The sequence below is a fragment of the Nilaparvata lugens genome, chromosome X (assembly GCF_014356525.2).
Source record: "Nilaparvata lugens isolate BPH chromosome X, ASM1435652v1, whole genome shotgun sequence".
Classification (NCBI taxonomy): domain Eukaryota; kingdom Metazoa; phylum Arthropoda; class Insecta; order Hemiptera; family Delphacidae; genus Nilaparvata; species Nilaparvata lugens.
In genome coordinates this window covers 38,585,604-38,605,500 of record NC_052518.1, presented here as the reverse complement: position 1 = coordinate 38,605,500, position 19,897 = coordinate 38,585,604, and positions in this window count along the sequence as shown.

The window sequence follows — 19,897 nt, the reverse complement described above, 5'->3', positions numbered from 1 at the left end:
GAATTTGCATTCAATTTAAATATCCACTCTGATTGGTGCTATCCCTAGCCTCACTACTACGCAATAATATGATTCAATATAGTCTGTGTTAATCTGCTAGGTTACCGCATAAAGAGCAAATATTATTGTTTTAATTATTCATTTTGTATCTGTTCCATAAATCTGAGTACTGTATAGTTTACAAATTCTTATTGTTTATATAATAAATAATGTGTATTTTGAATCAACTCGCTTTTACCGCCGGTCAGTTACTGTATTTTGATTGGGGTATTCTAAAATTACAAATGTTTTCATGCGCTGAGTAAAGGTACATCCCATTTCCTTAATATTTTTATTTATTTTATACATTTTGTTCATGCTCGTATGACATAATAAATATTTTTGTATTTTCTAAAACGCTTTTTCTTTTACATGCCATGCTTGTTACTAACCCCCTGATCACAGTTAAAGCGAATGCTATTTGTATGCAACTAAATTTGCCACAGGTGTCTGGCTAATTCTCAATTTTTATGGCTCAACCAATTATTTAGGTTGCCGACTAGTAAGTACCAAAGAACCTAACCTCAAAAATTATTAATTTATATTATTAAATAAATAATATTAAGAGCAATAATATTTTCCTTTTCATTTGGCTGTTCAAAACTGTAGCCTGGATAACTGTTATTATCTAATCTTGAGTTTGTTGACATTGTATCTAGCGATAGCAATACAGCTGTTTGCTTGAGACCTATAAATTCTTTCCATTCAATGATTTTGATATCTATTCAAAATACAGTAGGTAGTATTTTGAGTATCTACTCAAAATCTTACAGTAGGTAGGTGTAATTGCTTGTGAACCATTACACCACGATGGATATCTTTTATTGAAATAACTTTTTAAATAGATCAACTGTGATTCAACACATCAAGAGAGTTTTCATGTTCCAACAGGTCTGTATGACATCATAATGTACGTATAGCCATGTGATAAGGAAGTTGTCCAATAACGAAAAAGTGCAAGTATATAGTATTTATTGACAAATCTCAATTATTGAAAAGAATATACAAATGAAACAGCTTCTTTCCTCTTGTGTAATCATCAGTCCTATAATACCTCTCAGCTCCTCATGCTCACAAACTTTGCAGGGTACATCAGGTACATCATAAGAAAGATTATCATCATCATCATCATCATTGTCATAGAATTTGTAGTGTGTGCATATAATTCTGGAAGCAACCACCTTGTAAATGAATCATTCAAAAGCTGGATCACCCAACTCTCCATCCTCAATCCTGAATCTCTTAACCCAATCAGTGCCCTCAACCAGTGGAAATCCTGCAAAAAAAAAAATTTTTTTTAAATTAAAAAAAAATATATTGAAATTCATTGAAGAGTATAAAAAAATATTAAAAATTATTATTCCTCATTCTATGGAAAATCACCTTTTTCATGTGAATAAAAAGTGGGAATCAAACATTCAACTCTCAACTCTCAATTTAGGCTTTCTGACCAGCAGTTCAATGTAAAATCGAATTTCAACTTCTTTCTATCAATTACAAAATCATCTACAACACACCGTTATTGAGATGAAAAATGTTTCACGCCAATTAAATTTTTGATGGGAATTTTTTTGAGTTTTCCAAAAAGGTCTCATTTTAGGCTTTCTGTTAATCAATTCGGGTGCAGAATTGAATATCAAACAATTTTCTGTCTCTTGCAAAAATTGTCTACAATGCATCGTCTGCATTATGCACCATTAACGATTTAAATATAGACCTTTTACTGTAATTTTAAATGCAGTTGAAAACTTAATAATTTTGGCAGATTTTTAATTTTCCCGAAACAATGTATTTTTGATGACTGATTCGGGTGTAGAAGTGCATTTCCAGCACTTTTTGTCTCTTGCAAAAATCATTTAAAATGCACCATTAACGATATATAGACCTTCTGTGGTAATTTTAAATGCAGTTATAAACTGAATAATTTTGGCAGATTTTTAATTTTCCTGAAACAATCCTGTCAGACATGCCTGAGTTAATGTGCTACTGATGTTTAAAATTGAAAAAAAAAAATGGTATTTGATCATAAAAATTCTGAAAAAATCATGTACATTTCTGTTCATATGATCAACCTAGTCCTAGAATTTCAAATGATTCTATCCAAAATTGAAAAATTATATCACTTTTTTAAATCAGATCACAGTTTATGAGGATAATCATGCAGTTCCCAAATTATATACTCACAGAGATTCTCAAATAATTTTTGGTTTTCAATTCAAATAATAACAACAACCTACTATTTTATTGATTCCAACATTATTTCAGTTTCAAGCACAAATGTCCCCCCATAAAAAATCATTAATCTCCACCCAAAATATAAAATGTTATAGTAACAGTAACATTCTTAATACTGGATCAATAATTTTGAAATTGCCACCATTACTATGGTATCAAAAAAAATATATATTATCAATATTGATACTATCAAAGTTTTAACAATCAATATATCAAACTAATTCTAACTTTTTTTCTGTGGTGAGCTGATTTTATTGCATTAAAAAATTTAGAAATCAGCATTGTATTCCACTTTTACTTATTTAAATTATGTAATTTGATTAACACATTTTCAAAGATGTAAATGATGTTTGAAAATATATAATTATTAATAATTGATAATAATGATAAATTATTGATGTATTGATAATATTATATCGGAATTTTGGGTTTATCGATAGTAGGATGCTATGGTGTGGTGGCATGTGGTGGCTGTTTGGTTTAACGGTTTTTGGAATGAGTTATGGTTGTTTCTTGTTTGTAATTTTTGTGATTTGATCCAGTAATAGGTGAGGTAAGTCAAGTGATTTTGTTTTTATTGATGTACCATATAATGGAAGAATGAATTTATTATAGGTCTAAATGGTTAAATATATTTTAAATGATAATCTTTTCGAAAGGCTGTAGGCCCCTCATAACATTACCTCATGACAACACTTAATACCGTATTATTCATGGCATAACTTAATAATAATAAGAAGAAAGCCTCTTAAATTTATCATTGCTGGAAATAAGACGATTATTATTTGAGGCAGACACATTCCAGGGTTATGCTGTTACATATAAATTTAAATGTGTAACACAACTTTTTATTTAGCCTAAGTAATTAAAGTTACCACAAACTAATCTATACTCATCTTATTATTAATGAACTTAATAGCGATAATATATTACTGTAGATAGATAGATTACATGACTAAAGGCTAGATAAATTTTAATGGAATAGTGAGCATTATTATAAGATATCTTTATTTTATATTTCGCAAATAATTTTGAATAGTTTTGAATTGAAGTAGCCTAGTGTAGTAGATAATTATGATTTAATTGCTTTCTATTAGAATTTATTCAGATCTTTTGGCTGGAGCGGCAGGTTTTATTTAGACTTTTCCAGCAAGCAATTTATTCATTTATTTATATTAACAGCTTTATATCTTATTCCAATTTAGAAAAACTATTGGTGTAGTCCTCTCATTTTAGAAATACTATATTTTATATAATAAGAGAGAGTGAGACTGTGTGTTTTTTGATTTCCCAGTTAAGAAATATTGTTTGGAATATGTTCAATTATAAGTAAACTTTTGTTCCATCTCAGATAGGAGCTGTGGTGATGAAATTTTCCAACACAAAAGAAAAAGACATGAAAGCAGTAATCAAAGACTGGCTGAAGTCTTCGAAAACTCGGTTTACCTGCAAAGAGAAATCTAAGTAAGTCTCAATTTTGATTAATTTAAAACAGAATATGAGGTCAAACAATTTTTTTCTATGGGTGATGCCCACATGAGCTCTCGGCTTGTGCTAAGCATTATTAGTGAGTAATTATACAGAGTGATTCATAATATGTATGGGAACCTTTCAATAAATTGGAAACTGTTGTAGATATAATACTGTAACTTCCAGGATAAGCTACTGGTCAAATACTCTAACTTTTGATGTACAACTGAATTTCAGCCCCTTCATAAGGGGTTGACTAGGTTCAGAATGTATAATATGGTGACTTAAGGGTTGTAACTCGAATATTTTTAATGTAAACGCCCATTCTATGCTACATTATTTAAAAGGGCTTTTTTAAAGAAGAAAGATAACATCAATTGAAATGTTCTATGATACTTTTATCCAAAATGGCGGCCGATTGAACTTTATCAATTATTTTTTTAAAAACTAAAACTTCATTTTCATAAAATCAGCCGCCATTTTGGATAAAAGAATCATAGAAGATTTTTATTGATGTCATCTTTCTCGTTTTAAGAAGGCTTTCAAAATTATGTATCACATAATAGGTATTTACATTCAAAATATTTGAGTTACAACCACTCATTTCTTTAAAAATAAAACTTCAATCAGCTGCCATTTTGAATACAAAATTATCATAGAAAATTTTTATTGATGTCATCTTTCTTGTTTTGAAAAGGCCTTTGAAATCATGGACCACGCAATGAGTGTTCACATTTGAAATATTCGAGTTACAAGCCCCAAGTCACCCCTCAAGAGGGGATGAAATTCAGTTGTATGTCAAAAGGTGAAGTATTCGACCAATAACTCAATCAATCAATCATTATAATAATAGAAATAATTTATTTCTTTCTAAAACATACATGAAGAAGTCAAAAACCAAAAACTAACTTAAAGGTTATAACTCAATCAATCAATCATTATAATAATAGAAATAATTTATTTCTTTCTAAAACATACATGAAAAAGTCAAAAACCAAAAACTAACTTAAAGGTAAAGAGAAATAGTGACAGTTTAAAATCATTTTTTTACAGTAAACGTGTTTATACTGCAGCATGCTAAATCTATTAAATATGCTCTCAAAAATTCCTTGAATTTTGATCTATCAGGTTCATGTCTTATGCAACCTGGGAGACAACCAATAAATTTTATTCCCATGTACATTGACTTTCTTTATATTTTCCTTATTGTTTATCTTATTGTATATAGTGTAACTTATACTGAAAGTTACAGTATTATATCTACAACAGTCTCCAGTTTATTGGAGGGTTAAATACTGTGATGTTTTGAGATAAAATTCAATTTTAATATAGATTATTGTTGTTTCTTCATTTTATTAAAGCAAAAATCTCCCTATTGGCCATCCAGACATTTATGGTTTCACCCCAATGGGTGATACAAAGCTAATACAAGCAAATGGCTGATACAAAGTCCAACAGCTGATTTACAAAAAAAAAGCTTACATGAAAAATATCGAAATTTGTCAGCTGTTAAATGATCACAAATCAAAATGAGCTTTCTTTTGTAATTATAGTGCCCAGCTCTTAGATTGCATGTATCACCTACTAGGAAAAAGTCCATTTGTCTGAATAGGACTTTATATTTAATTTTTATTCAGTTTTGTGTGAAATTATTATAAAGTGAGGGTTGAGAATTCACTTCACATTATATTGTGGTTATTCAAAAGTTTTATAAGATTTACAGTTTTTAATGTAAAAATGGAGGATTGAAAAGGTTATTCTTTCATAATTATTGAGGTAATCCTTCTCCATCTTTTCACAATAAAATATTGAAAAATGTATTTTAAAAAAACGTTATTTTTATGTGAATTTTTTGAAATTTTCATGTGGAAAAAATGACAAAATGTGGGACAATGAATGTAGAAAAAACTGTTTTATTCATGTTCTTTTCTGAGAGTTTTCACATGCTCAGTACAACGTAAAAATGTAAAAACAAAAAAAATGTTATTTTCAAGTTTCAGGTTCACGTACTTTTCACGTGAAAAGTTGTAACTTTCCCACCTTTTTTCACGTGAAAAATGGAGTTTTATCAAGTTTTTTTACGTTAAAAAAAATCTGGTGTGGTACACTCACACAACTTTCCTTGCTCATATTTGAAACTACGATCAGACTTCTTTATATGTGTATATATAATTGTTTTCAGAGTAATTTTTCCTTTGTGTAAATATTGTAAAATTCAATGATTTTTATTGATCGTCATTTTTTTAAAGTTGTCAAAACAGCTGTTCTACAGATGAAATATCTCGACTATGTGTTCTTTTTATGAACTGCGCTACCTACCTACCTCATGCATGAGAAGAAAGTCCATTTCTCAAGGATGGGGTGAACCCTTCCAATAGTTTCCCAGGAAGGAAACTCATGCCATTTGATAGAGCTGATAAATAACTATACAGGGTATAAAAAAATCGGTCAAGTTATTTTCAAAAAAATCGTGAAAAATATGGTGTTTGAGTAATTATCCGCCATCATTCTCAAGAATATTACGGAGCTCCTGCAATTCTCCCAGAAATGAGACTCATGTCAGTTGATAGGGCTTTTAAATAGCTCTATCCATGATATAAATTTGAAGAAAATCGTTAGAGCCATTTTTGAGAAAACCGTGAATAACATGGTTTTTTAGTGATTTTCCACCATTTTTCTCAAGAATATTACGGAGCTCCTGCAATTTTCCCAGAAATGAGACTCGTGTCAGTTGATGGGACTTATAAATAGCTATCCGTGGTATAAATTTGAAGAAAATCGTTAGAGCTGTTTTCGAGAAAACTGTGAAAAACATGGTTTTCTAGTAATTATCCGCCATTTTTTCCGCCATTTTGAATTCAATTCTATTGAATTTCTTATTGTCGGATCCTCATGGTATAAGGACCTTAAGTTTAAAATTTCAAGTCAATCGATTGATTAGGAATGGAGTTATCATGTTCACAGACATACACACATACACACACACAGACCAACACCCAAAAATCATGTTTTTGGACTCAGGGGACCTTGAAAAGTATAGAAAACATGAAATTAGGGTACCTTAATTTTTTTGGAAAGCAATACTTTCCTTACCTGAGGTAATAGGGCAATGAAAGTAAAAAAACGCTCTTGTGTTATCTTGGACTTTCCTTCCATGGGAGGGAGATTCATGCATATTTAAATACATTTCATTTTTAGGTTATTAAATAAATTTGCTATCAGATTAATTCAGGATATAGAGAAGAGATTAAAGTATTCTGGATCACCACAATAAGAACCTTTCTTCATGAATAAATGACATGCATATGAGTTATTTTAATAAACTACTTTTTACATTATTTATGTATGTTTAATAGTCTTAACTATTTACATTCCTTAATTATCAATATGTCAATAGACAGCTATTCACTGAATCCAATTTACTTATATTGATTATAGATAATTAAACAGGTATACTCCCTTGTCTGATGCTTGTCGCAGCTGGGTTAGAATATTCTAATCCTTGCAAATGTTATCTTCATCCTAAGCTGCTCTCCTAGATTCAAAAGAGGATTTTTTCATAAAGGAGACATGCTGCTTATGGATGGCTATTGATCTTTATTGATATCAATACAGCTGGTTATGTATTGATATATATGGATACGTATTGATAACAATAGGTATTTGGGCCAATACACATCCATGGTAGGTATCCATGGATACCTATTGATACCAATACATTTTTTTATTGATCTCTATTAATAATAATAATAATAATAATAATAATAATAATAATAATAAGAGCTTTTATTGAAAGAAAAAATAATACAAAGTGATTATGTAATAAATATTGTCAGCTAATTTTCCCCATGGATAAAATCCGTCAGGGGGATATTGATCTCTATTGATCACTTCCACTAGGGAAGCTGTGCACATTATGAAACAGAAGAAGTTAAGCCACATCATAAGGAGTTCATCACAGTGAAAAGCAAAGTAAGTACAAGTGTTTATCATATTGTTTTAATATTAAGCTCACATTTTTTGTAGAACTTTTCCATGTTTCTTCTGAACAATGTGTATAGAGTATATTTCTAGAAGTTTTATATATTTTGGATAGGTTAGGTATGTTGAAGTTACTAGTATTTTCTGCTGACCTAACCTGAATTTGGAATTACAATTTTAGCCATTGTTTCTGAGTTTATCCTAGATTTAGGATATTGATTGATGGATAAAATATTATTGGTTTCAAGCATATAGAGTAAATAGCATGAATAGAGGCCTCCATGGAGAACCTAGATCAAGATGCCTATGGGGTCTATCACTCTATATCAGGGTATGTAACACTTTAGATTAGGGGACTAGATCAATGTGCTCATGAGGGACCTATCACTCCAGATCAAGATGTTCATGAGAGCCTATCACTCTAGATCAAGATGTCCATGGAGACATATCGCTCTAAGATGTCCATGGGGGACCTATCACTCCAGCCCAAGATGTTCATGGGTGCTTATTGCTCAAGTGAGAAGCTTCCACTCTAGATAAGGGGGCATATTGCTCTAGATGACCATGGGGGACACATTACCAAGGGAGGACCTATCACTCTAGATTCTAGTCATTGTGTATTATTATCATTAATCTGCTTGTATGTATGTTACAGATATCAAACAGCAATTCTTCTGCTGCCACTAATACCTCCACTGACGCCGGCTCCAGCATAGCAGACCAAATATATATGGATGCCGTTGAAATGAAACCACTTTTAAAGGGCAACATCAAGAAGCTGGAGTATGAACGTCCATACAACTTACTCTGTGTCAAGCGATGTCAGAGTGAGAAACATCCAGACTATGGTGTGGGGATCATAGCCCATGTAGAGCGGAAGAACGACATATTATCGATCTTCCTACCAAAGATTTATACTGCAACAATGTTTAAGAGCATCACAAGCAGCGAGATAGTGGACCTGACTCTGGCTACAGCATCAAAGTGTCTCCAGAAGGGCGAACACATAGGGTGAAGCTGCTGGAAAATGAGGAGTTGGACACTAAGGCAGAGTCAAAGATAAAAAAAGATGAAAACTAGTACATTGTAAATTGCTAATAAAATGTTCCCAATTATGTATTAGTTTTTATTCATCAAATCCTCTTTACCCATCTAGTAATATAAGAAGAAGTACTTATATTCCATTGTATATAGGTGGGTTGAGGGAATGTAGGTAGGTAGAGGGTATGTAGGTAGGTAGGTGTAATTGTTTGTAAACCATTACACCACACTGGATATCTTTTGTTGAAATAACTTTTTCAATAGATCAACTGTGATTCAACACATCAAGAAAGTTTTCATGTTCCAACAGGTCTGTATGACACCATAATGTACTTATAGCCATTTGATAAGGAAGTTGTTGAATAATAACAAAAAAGTGCAAGTATATAGTATTTATTCACAAAACTCAATTATTGAAAAGAATATACAAATGAAACAGCTTCTCTCCTCTTGTGTAAATCATTGGTCCTACGATACCTCTCAGCTGACGGCTCCTGATGCTCACGAAGGGGATGTTTCACAGAGACAAGTTCTCACAGAGACAATTAGTGTTTTTGAACGATATTAGTGTCACAGAGACAAGCTTCACAGGAGCAAGTATTTCTATAAATGGCAGTCTCACAGGAACAAGTTCCCACAGAGACAAGCAGTTTCATAGAGACAAGGTCTCCGTCCAAAGTAGTAGCGCTATAAATGGCAGTCTCACAGAAGCAAGTTCTCACTGGAACAAGATGATTCACAGAAGCAAGGTCAGTGTCGTAGAGACAAGGTAGCTAATGTAGGAAGAAGTTAGGCGTGTTGCCTACATCTGAACTTGAAGGCACTCCATTATTTGTTCTAGTAAATTGAATGTCTGCTGTTTTTTAATCATGTAGGTATATGATTATGATTAAAGGTTTATCATATAAGATAGGGATGGGTTGCCAACCTATTGGAATTAGATAGAAGATAGATAGAATTATGAAGATAACTTGAATAAATAAATTGAGTTCTATGCAAATGTAATATATTTCTACCAAACTCCAAGATAACTATTCCAATATATCTAATAACTATATATTGGACCTTCAACCCGAAAGAATAATCAATATGAATATGAAATGGAATATATAAAAGCTAAATAGCCTATCACTGACCTATTCATCACCGCTTCTTAAAAACCACATGGCCAAAATGGTTTTTCATTATAATTCCTTCTTTTGTCATAAATTGTTTATGCTTTTGTACTCCTGAGTGAAGCTCGGTCCCCGATATTATGAGCTAATCATCTCTTCTTTTTCCGAGCTGCGGTCTCGAATTGTAAATTCAAATCTATATAATATTAACTTCAGGCAGTCACAGAGTAAAGCTGCGTTAACACCAATAGATTCTATAGATTCTATTAGATTGAACATAACTACTTATCATACACATGATGAACATATGTGTTTTTCAAGTGCCGTTCAATCTATAATAATCTGTGAGGATTAAGTTATTAACATTTTGTTAATAACTTTGGTGTAAACGTAGCTTTAGATGCCAAGATTTATCATGGCGTTCCGAGTTACGGATAATTATGTCAATGAAAAACTTCATTTTCCTCATGAAATCTTTCCCATAAAAATTTTAACAGATTGTTGTTCTACAAGCGTTTCCACATTTTACAAAATTAAAATCCCAAGGAAAAACAAAAAGTGCCACTTGATAATTCCCAAATCATCTTTTTAATCGTTGCTCTGATTCAACTGAGCAATAACTTTCTGAACTTACTGAGTTAATAAAGTAACATTTAAAATTATCATAAGCGCAATGGGACTTGGGATTCCATCAATTCAGAATAAGTATTATACCGGTATTCATTTTTACAGTATTGATGTAGTGCAAAATTTAGATTAGCACACCAATAGATTTTATTTGTAACGTAGTGAGTTCATTACTTTCATATCAAATTTCCACTCTTTCCATTATGATATAGTATATTGACGACTACTGCAAAACAATGTCTGGTAGCCCTGGTAATGTAATGTAATGTAATCGTATGGTTGATTGGAAGTCTCCAACCAGCCTGATCAGATTTCTTAGTGGGGCCATTGGCAAACATTTTAAAAAAGCCCTGATATTATAACAATGACTTTATTCCTAGTAGATAGTATTTCTAGTAGATGGCTGAATATTCTCGTTACCACATTGCAAAGGATGTTCAGTGAGGTCTACTGTTATCTGGACTACTAGAGTATTGTAACTCCTAATGTCAGATTGAGTAAGAGCTTGAAATTTATTCCTATTTAGTGTACTCCATGTTCAATAATCTGCCACTATCTTATATTAGAAGAAACTTGCCTATGAATAATTTAAAAAACTCACTAAATCTAATTCTGAATGAAAATGCTTATTATTCCGTAAATTAATTTTCAAATTGTTGAAAATGTGATATTCAGTGATGTGAGTTTATGAATAGTTTATGTTTTTTTTCAATGTATGACTTAATTTATTCAATTGTACTGGGTGATGATAATTATGACTTGATAAGACTGATTTGATGAATGATTACACTATTCATAAGATGACTACTAAGATGTTATGAATTGAATTGCTCATTTATTGTATAACAGACTATAAGCTGAATTCTTCAGACAAGGCCTAATCACCTAATCTACATCCAAATTGTTTGTATCTATCGGTGAATATATTTCTTATTCCTAGATGCCAGCTGAGAAAGGGGTTTCAATTTTCGTAGAATAAGCACGTAATTAAAAACTGTATGTTTTTCAAAAATGTTGTGATTTCAAATTCAAATTTCGTTTATCACACACATATACGAGACTTTAGAATTAATGAGAAAGTGGCCTGGAATAAGGTTTATGATTTTTGTTCTTCTGTATTTATACTAAGTGACGTATTTATCAGTGATGGCTCTTAAACTGTAGGCTTATTATTAAATAACGAGTTTAGAGCACCAGGAAAATGGGATTTATATTTTATTATAATAAATATTCAAAGTTACGTTTCCAACCCACAATTATTGTCTTATTGCCATGTCCTTAAAGTTACTGAAAACCATATCGGTTGGGACTTATCAAGGTTTATTCAGGGTGGTTTCAATTATTAGTTTATGTGTTACAAATAGTTCACCTAGATCTAGATGGCTATTGAAACATTATTGATCTAACTAAAGCATGATATTAGTGTCAAAGACAGAAATCTGCGTTTTAATTCATTATCATGTGTGAGAGATTGATTGATTGATTGAGTACTTTATTTATGTAGATTACAATATATACTGGCTTATACACTTATATACAATAGCTTACAATACAGCAAAATTATAGATGTATTTACATAATATGGACTAAGAAAATGATTATTGAACTGTATATGATATGAAAAAGCAATTTGTAATATAATAACTATAGATAATAATCATATTGTTATGCATCTACATAAATTGGCGGAGCTTTGGACATATCAATGTCCATTCTTTGGAAAGAATATTAAAAATATACTCCCCACTAACTCTCTACCAAAACGTTAATTTCGTTATTAAACTAAGGATTTATTTATTAATGGAAATATTGTAAAAGTTTCAATCAATATGAATATTAAAGAGAAAAAAAACAGAAAATTGATAAAGTAAAATAATTATATAGGTAGATAAGATTAAATAATTGATTAATAAAATGAAGTAGGCTGAAAGTAGATCAGGGTTATCAACTTTCAGTAATATACAGCAGTATGCAGTGGATAATTGAAATAACATGAATTTATATAATATATAAATATATATATATATATATATATATATATAATATATATATATATATATATAATTCGTTCTATAACATGGTTTAAAGGTTTATATTGGTGGAATGGGTGAGGGATGGTTGTCATGTGATCGTTCTTTCTAGGGCCAGACAGTTTTAGTCATTTGTTCTAAAATATGTTTTTTTAAAGTCAGGATGAAGCTTGCTCGGCTCTCGATAGACCTGATAGAAACAGGAAGTGTATTCCATGCACGACAGGCACTGACTAAGAAGGATTTTGTGAAAATAGTAGTTCGATGATTGGGTATCCTTAAAGTACTTTCTCCGGTTCTAGTATGTGGAGCATCTATCCTCCTACCTTCAGAGACAAATTTGAAATCATCTTTAAAATAGTTCGGATTACCGTATTTCAAGATATCTCTAACAAGCTAGACTATTCGAAAAAGCCTCTGATCGGGAAGCTTTAATGTTGAACTAGCAATGTGGGCTGGGGTGATATGATCATGGCATTGGAGAGAGTAGACGAAACGTAGAAAATAATTTTGGCAACGCTGTAGTTTATCATTCAGAGTGACTTGCATATCGTTAAGAACAGAATTACAATACATTAAATGTGGAAAGATGAGAGATTGAACCAATAATAATTTAATGTTTCTAGGGAGGATATCGTGCATTTTCTTCAATGCATGCATGGCTGAGAATACCTTTTTACAAGTTTTGTTCACTTGTTCTGACCAGTCAAGAGTATTATTCATAATAATGCCTAAATTCTTAACTGAGCTACAGTAAGGAATATCATTACCATCTATACTAATTTTGTGAATCGATTCAAGGTCAATATTGTTTATAAGACGAGAATATCCAATTATAATGGGTTGTGTTTTGATGGGATTAAGCTTAAGGCCATTTTTCTTTGTCCATTCCATTATCAAATTGATATCCTGATTCATTATTCCAACTGTTTCATTAATTTTTGTTATGGGACAGCTTAAATAGATTTGAAGGTCGTCTGTATAAGTATGGAAACTGGAGAATTTGATAATGGAAGAAAGGTCATTAGCATACAAAGTGAAGAGGAGAGGGCCTAAAATTGAACCTTGTGGTACTCCATGCATAACGTTTTTCCAAGTTGACTTTTTGTCACTGACAGATGCACATTGTTTCCTACCTAATAGATAGGATTTAAACTAAACTAACGAGTTGTGACTGAAACCAAGAATAGCCAACTTATTCAGAAGGACTGTATGATTAACAGTATCGAATGCTTTAGAAAAATCAAAAAGGGTGAGGATGGTGCATTTTCTTTGGTCCATAGCTAACCTTATATCATCAGTGACACGAAGCAGAGCTGTCTCAGTTGAATTTTCTAAAGCCTGATTGAAAGTTATGAAGCTTACTATTGTTGTCTAGAAATTTTACAACTTGAGCATGAATGAGTCTTTCTAGCACTTTGGACAATGCAGGTAAAATACTGATTGGTCTAAAATCCTCAACTTTATTGGGTGATGGAACTTTATTTAGAGGGCGAACCAGAGCAAACTTTCAGTTTTCAAGTGACTTGTTGAAAATGTATGTAATGGTTGGTAAAACAGCAAATAACATCTTCTTGATAAATTTAATAGGAATTTTGTCTACACCCGTAGCATTACTATGAATACGTTGTATTGCTCTGAAAGTGTCTTCTTCTGAGATTGGATGGAAATGAAATTGATCAGTGATTGGTGAATCTAAGTTTGTAACCTTCTCTTCAAGATCATCAATATGATTAGCAATGACAACTTCATCGTGTTGGTTAGAGTGTGAAATGAAATGGTCATTTATATTATTCAATGGTAAGTCAATTTGTGGATTCAATTTCTGTTTGCCAAGCCTGAATTCTTTTATTTCCTGCCAAAGTGATTTAGAGTCTTGTCTATTGTTTGTCATAAACGAATTCAAGTACCCAATCTTTGAGTTCCGTAATTCTTGTTTAACCCGATTTCTAAGGCTCCTATACTCTATCAGACTGTCCAAGTCAAATGTCTTTTTAAATTTTCTATGTGCTTTGTCTCTACGTCCCAAGTAGTGAGCTATTACAGGAATGGCGTTCTCAAACAGGGGCGTGGCCTTGCCCCCCAGGCCCGGGAACCAGCATCAGGGGTCATTGGCCTTTTACCTCCGCCCACTTCAAGTCATCAACCTTTTATCTCTGCCCACTTTAAGTCATCAACCTTTTATCTCTGCCCATATCCATCAGTTTGATCCCCCCTCCACATCCAGATCTATCATTTTGTTTAAAACCAACTTTTTATCCTAGTCAGATGGTTTTTTTTGGATATAACCATCATATTGATGTTTTAATCGATGTTCTTCTGGCGTTAAAAAATCGTCCTTATTGAATGGGATCTCTGGTTTAGACATTTTAATTCTTCAAAAAAAATCCTCTACACTATATTCTAATGTGAAGCCACAACCTTCAAGCTCTGCCCAGTCGAATGTTCTTGAAGCCATTACACATTCTCCTATCAGATAATATGTGTATCAGTACATTGCATCATGAATATATTGTTTGAATTCAGAATTATTGTACACATAATCCATCATACTCTCTTCTAATTACCTAATTCCGGTCTTAAGATTATCATAACTAACAAATCCAACTTTTTCTTTTTCATACTCATCTTTAGTTGATAGATTATTAATACTAATCTTTGCTTCTTCAGTAATTATCTTCAAACTTGATTTGAGATGATCAAATGACACTAGTCTAGCCTTCTCCTTATTAAAATCTGATATTGTCAAAACTGTTCTTTTAAGTTCTTCTAATTGTTTCTTCAAACTATCTTTGGATGTAATCAAATCTGCCTTTCCCTTATCAAAGTTGGATCCAGTTAGAACTGTTTCCTTATGCTCACTTAACTGATTCTCTAAATATTCCTTAGCATCTATCTCATTACTTTTACCATGTGAAACACGTCCAAACCTGTCCACAGACATGTTGTAACTGGAAGACTGAATAAGACACTAACTTCAACCTTTCCTAATACATTTTTGCTCAGCCAGATCGAAAATAACCTCCCACAATTGATTACTATCTGTGATTGTTGTTATATGATGATCATTGCTACATCCATAGTGGAAATGCCCACATTCCTCAATTACAATATCTAAGAGTTCATACACTTCAGATAAGATTGAATATCAGACAATTCTTTATCATCATTATCCTTAACTCTACTATCATTCTCAACACAATATTGTAAGAATCTAATGCTATTAGCCAATTCTGTAAACTCGTCCAAAGTTATTCCCATTAATAACCTGGACAACTTTTTGAATTTAGAATAACTAAAACAATGAGACATATTTGAGGTTACGTTCTATTAAACAAGAAGTACTTATGTACAACTGAACTGCAGCTCTAACAAGCTTATACTAAATCAAATCTTATACTTACCTACTATTATATATGCTTTGCTTTCCACCTGACAGGAGGATGTAGGTATATAAACTTGAAAGTTGCATAAACTTTCAACTTCATATACCCCCATCTTTGTGCTGTATGAAGCACAGGTGTTAGCTTAAAACGCTTCCCTATTTCAAAACTGAAACATTAATATCAATTCCATACTAAACCACTATGAAAAACTCATAATAGTTTAATATAGAGAATTGATTAAGAAATAGGCCTATTCCATTTTATTCCTCATCTAATTTGCTACATCATCCAGAAGTACCAATGATGGTTTATCCTCCCGGTGAATACATCTCATAACATACTTCCCATTATTGAAACTTTCCAAAGTTCGTCCATTTAGGTCTGATAAAAACCTTTTTGGCAAAAATACGTCAAAAAACACACGTTGTCCTCGCTTATTTTTCTCATATAATCGCAACACACTTCTCAATCCGAATGGTGTACGAACTATTCTTGCCTTATATACTGGATAGCTGGAGTCAGACTTCAAGTCACGTATCTGCACAATGGGAATACTCTCCCTTGATGTCTCATTGAATTTAGTCAAATTGAACTGCTGCTGCTGCTGCATCATGTAGGAGTAGAATAACACGCCTCTGCACTCAACTGTTCTCAATCTGGGAATGAAAGCCACTTCACTATTGTATGCGGTATCACACTGTTTTCCCGCCTTCACTCATCAAGGTTTTCATGTTTGAACCAGTTTGCAGTTCACCATCACTGTTACCATTCTTCTTTGTTCCATCCCAAGGTCAGACATGATTGAACATGTTTGCAAATGTCAATAACCCTAAGGATCCTCTTTGTTAGATGAACTTATATTGTGCAACACTTCATCCTCAATTTGGATTAGTTTTTGAACATTCAATTTCATAGGTCTGTAATAACATAGGTAATCATTTATATCACAAACATTCACTGTGTTTAGAAAAAATAATTTTAATTGTTCAGCAATCATAACATCACGATTTTCACATTTTGCTTTTGCAATAGCTTCTTCACATAAATCAAACCAGTCTATGTAATCACGTAATTTCGATTCCAATTCTATATCAGCATACAACCAACATTTGGGATCCATTACAACATTGATCAGATCTGTTCATAACAGCACACTGTAATGGATTCTGTTTGTAGCAGAGCTTTTATATGAGTGGTGCCAGAACTGAAAAATTTACTGGATTAGCAACATCACTTCTAAGATTGCATATTCTCGCCTTGTGCATGTATAATTGAGGCCGTAGCTAGACTCCTGAGGTACAGGAGTTCAATGTTCTAACAACTGTATAGAACATATCATATTTTTGCTAAGCAATGAAATATATTTTTTAATGAATTCTATCATACTTCATGAGAAGAATAGTGTATCCAAAGTGACAGAAGAATCCAATAATAATATTGTTTTCAATTTTTTCTAATGTCATGTCATGAGCCCTTTTTGAATAGACCAAAAAGTTTGCCTTTTTTACCATCTATTGAAAAAGGGCCCACATAATAAGTGTTTGATTGCCACTTGTATTATTAGACTTTTCAGCATTATTATAAACAGAAAATCAAAATTATTATAATATATTATGTTTTAAAAAGGCTGATTTCTTGAATTAAATTAGGCTACTATATTTCAAGGTAAAAATTAATAAAATCACTGCATAATGAATATTATTTATTGAAAACTTTGAAGGCAATAATGAAAATGTGTACAGTATGTATTTTCTTATTTTTAATTTTCCTCCATGATGCAATCATCAGCCAAATCAAAGTCTTCATCGTAGTTATTAACATCTTGATCTTCAGAAACTACAATATTCTGAGGTTGTTGAGAGGCGAATATATCTTGGTAAAAGCGTCTTCCTTCTTGGGATAGGTATGGGAAGAGGTCAGTAATGTCCTTGATTTTTGATAGTTTTAATGGTTTCTTTGGAAGGGGATTGAGTGACAGATCTTCAGGGAACGATTTACGAAATTTGAAAGGTTGAAAGATTTCAGAGCTGTAGTTCTGTGAAACTGCCAAAGATCCAAAGGTTTTATATTTTATGATGCAATATTTTTGTATCCCAAATGTAGTTCCCTTTGTTCTTGGAGATTTCTCGAAGTGTGGGATTAATGCTTCATCCCAGTTGAAAAGAAGAGTAGAATCGTTTTCCACTTCAAAAGGAGAAGGATTTTTCCGGCAAGTCTCCATGTTCTCCAGATATGGTGTATCGACTTCAATAGTTACTTTTTTTGTTATGTTTGACTTCATCACTCCAAAGTTTCTGTCACACTGACCAAACGAATGGCCTCTAATAGGAAACAAATGAAGAATAGTAACATTGAACAGCTTTGATAACCATGAGCAAAATCTTAACATGGTGGCATTTTTATTCTGACCGCCTGCGGCATCAGATAACAAAACAATTTCCTTGATTCCCGGGTTGCAAGAAATCTTATCATGGATGAAGTTGAATAAAAATGATGCAACTGTATTTGGACCCTTCTTAGCAACATGTTCAAGAAATGTGTAGAATCTCGTTGAATCATCATTATGACAGTGTACATTAAATACAAACAACCACATCAGTCTCTTGTAAAATTGTTTAGTCACATTAATTTTAGGCAAAGGAAGATTTTGAGCATAGTCAAATTCTAGAACAAGAAGTTCATTGTTCTCTTTACACTTTCTGATATATTCATTCTTCACTGATAAGTACTTTTCTGCCTTTTTTTTGTGTAACTTGTACTTAACCAGGCAAGGATGGTTTCCATCATTTTCTAAATTTTTCTCACACTCAGTGCAATAGTCGCACATGTCCGTCTTGGGCTTTCTTACCATAAAATTGGTGTCTCGGTAGAACTTAAAATAAGTTTTATATGCCATTTTCAAAGGTTTATTACATTTCTCCTTATAAAAGTCTTGAAACATTGAAAAAATCACTTTTGGGCTGAGATTTGGGTTATCAAAGTAAAGTCTATTTGTACGAGATGTATAGTGGCTTCCACGATGCGGGATACTCTGCAAATGGTCCATTGCTAACTGCCAAACATCCTCTTCCAGTTTTCGTTGTTTACCATGCTTGCCTCTTTGTTCAGAAAACGACAAGTTTTGTAATATTTTTTGTTGTAAAACCCGAACCCTCTTTACACTAACTCTATGGATTTGTATAAAAAATGCTCTACAAACAAGCATTTCAACACCATTTCTTTTAATAGTATATACCCATGAATATTCTCTCACCACCTTTGGATCAGTAGTAACCTTCCTGTTCTCAGAATGCTGCAATAATTCCATGCAACCAGCAAGGAATGTGTCTTGAGATTCTTTGCTTCTGCCATCATAGAATGCAGTGAAGATATCATTCTGGTCACAACGTTCAAAACTTTCAAAACACTTTTTAGACAACATTTATTTACTTTTTCAAACTTCTTAGCAGGAACAGTCATTTTAGAATTCTTCGATTCATAACATAAACCACTTTGCCGATTCATTTTCCGCACATTGTCCTTCCACTTATCAGAGTTCAATCTTCTTCGTTTAGCACCTTTTATCACTGATTTTAGTACAACTTCCCTAGCATTAGCAGTATTAATACTATTTTCATCGTTCATTTTGAGCTATTCTTTAGTAAAATTACTCAATTAGGTACAAAAATATCACATCAAATGAATACGGGGAACTGGCTTCAGCGTGAAGAACGTAAACATTGCATACTGCCTTGTTTACTCGTCTATTGAAGAAGGGCCCATGACATCAGCTGACTAAAACTGCTGTACCAACCTCAGAAAACTTAATATCGTTACAAAATTTTGTAGACATGTAGAAAAATATACAGAGAATCGATTTATAACATCTCCACAAAAAGGGCCCATAGTACTATCAGCCCTTATTCTAGCTATGGCCTCAATTGATATCCACACCATACACAAATTACCTCTTGCCCATTGTAGTAGAATCCTT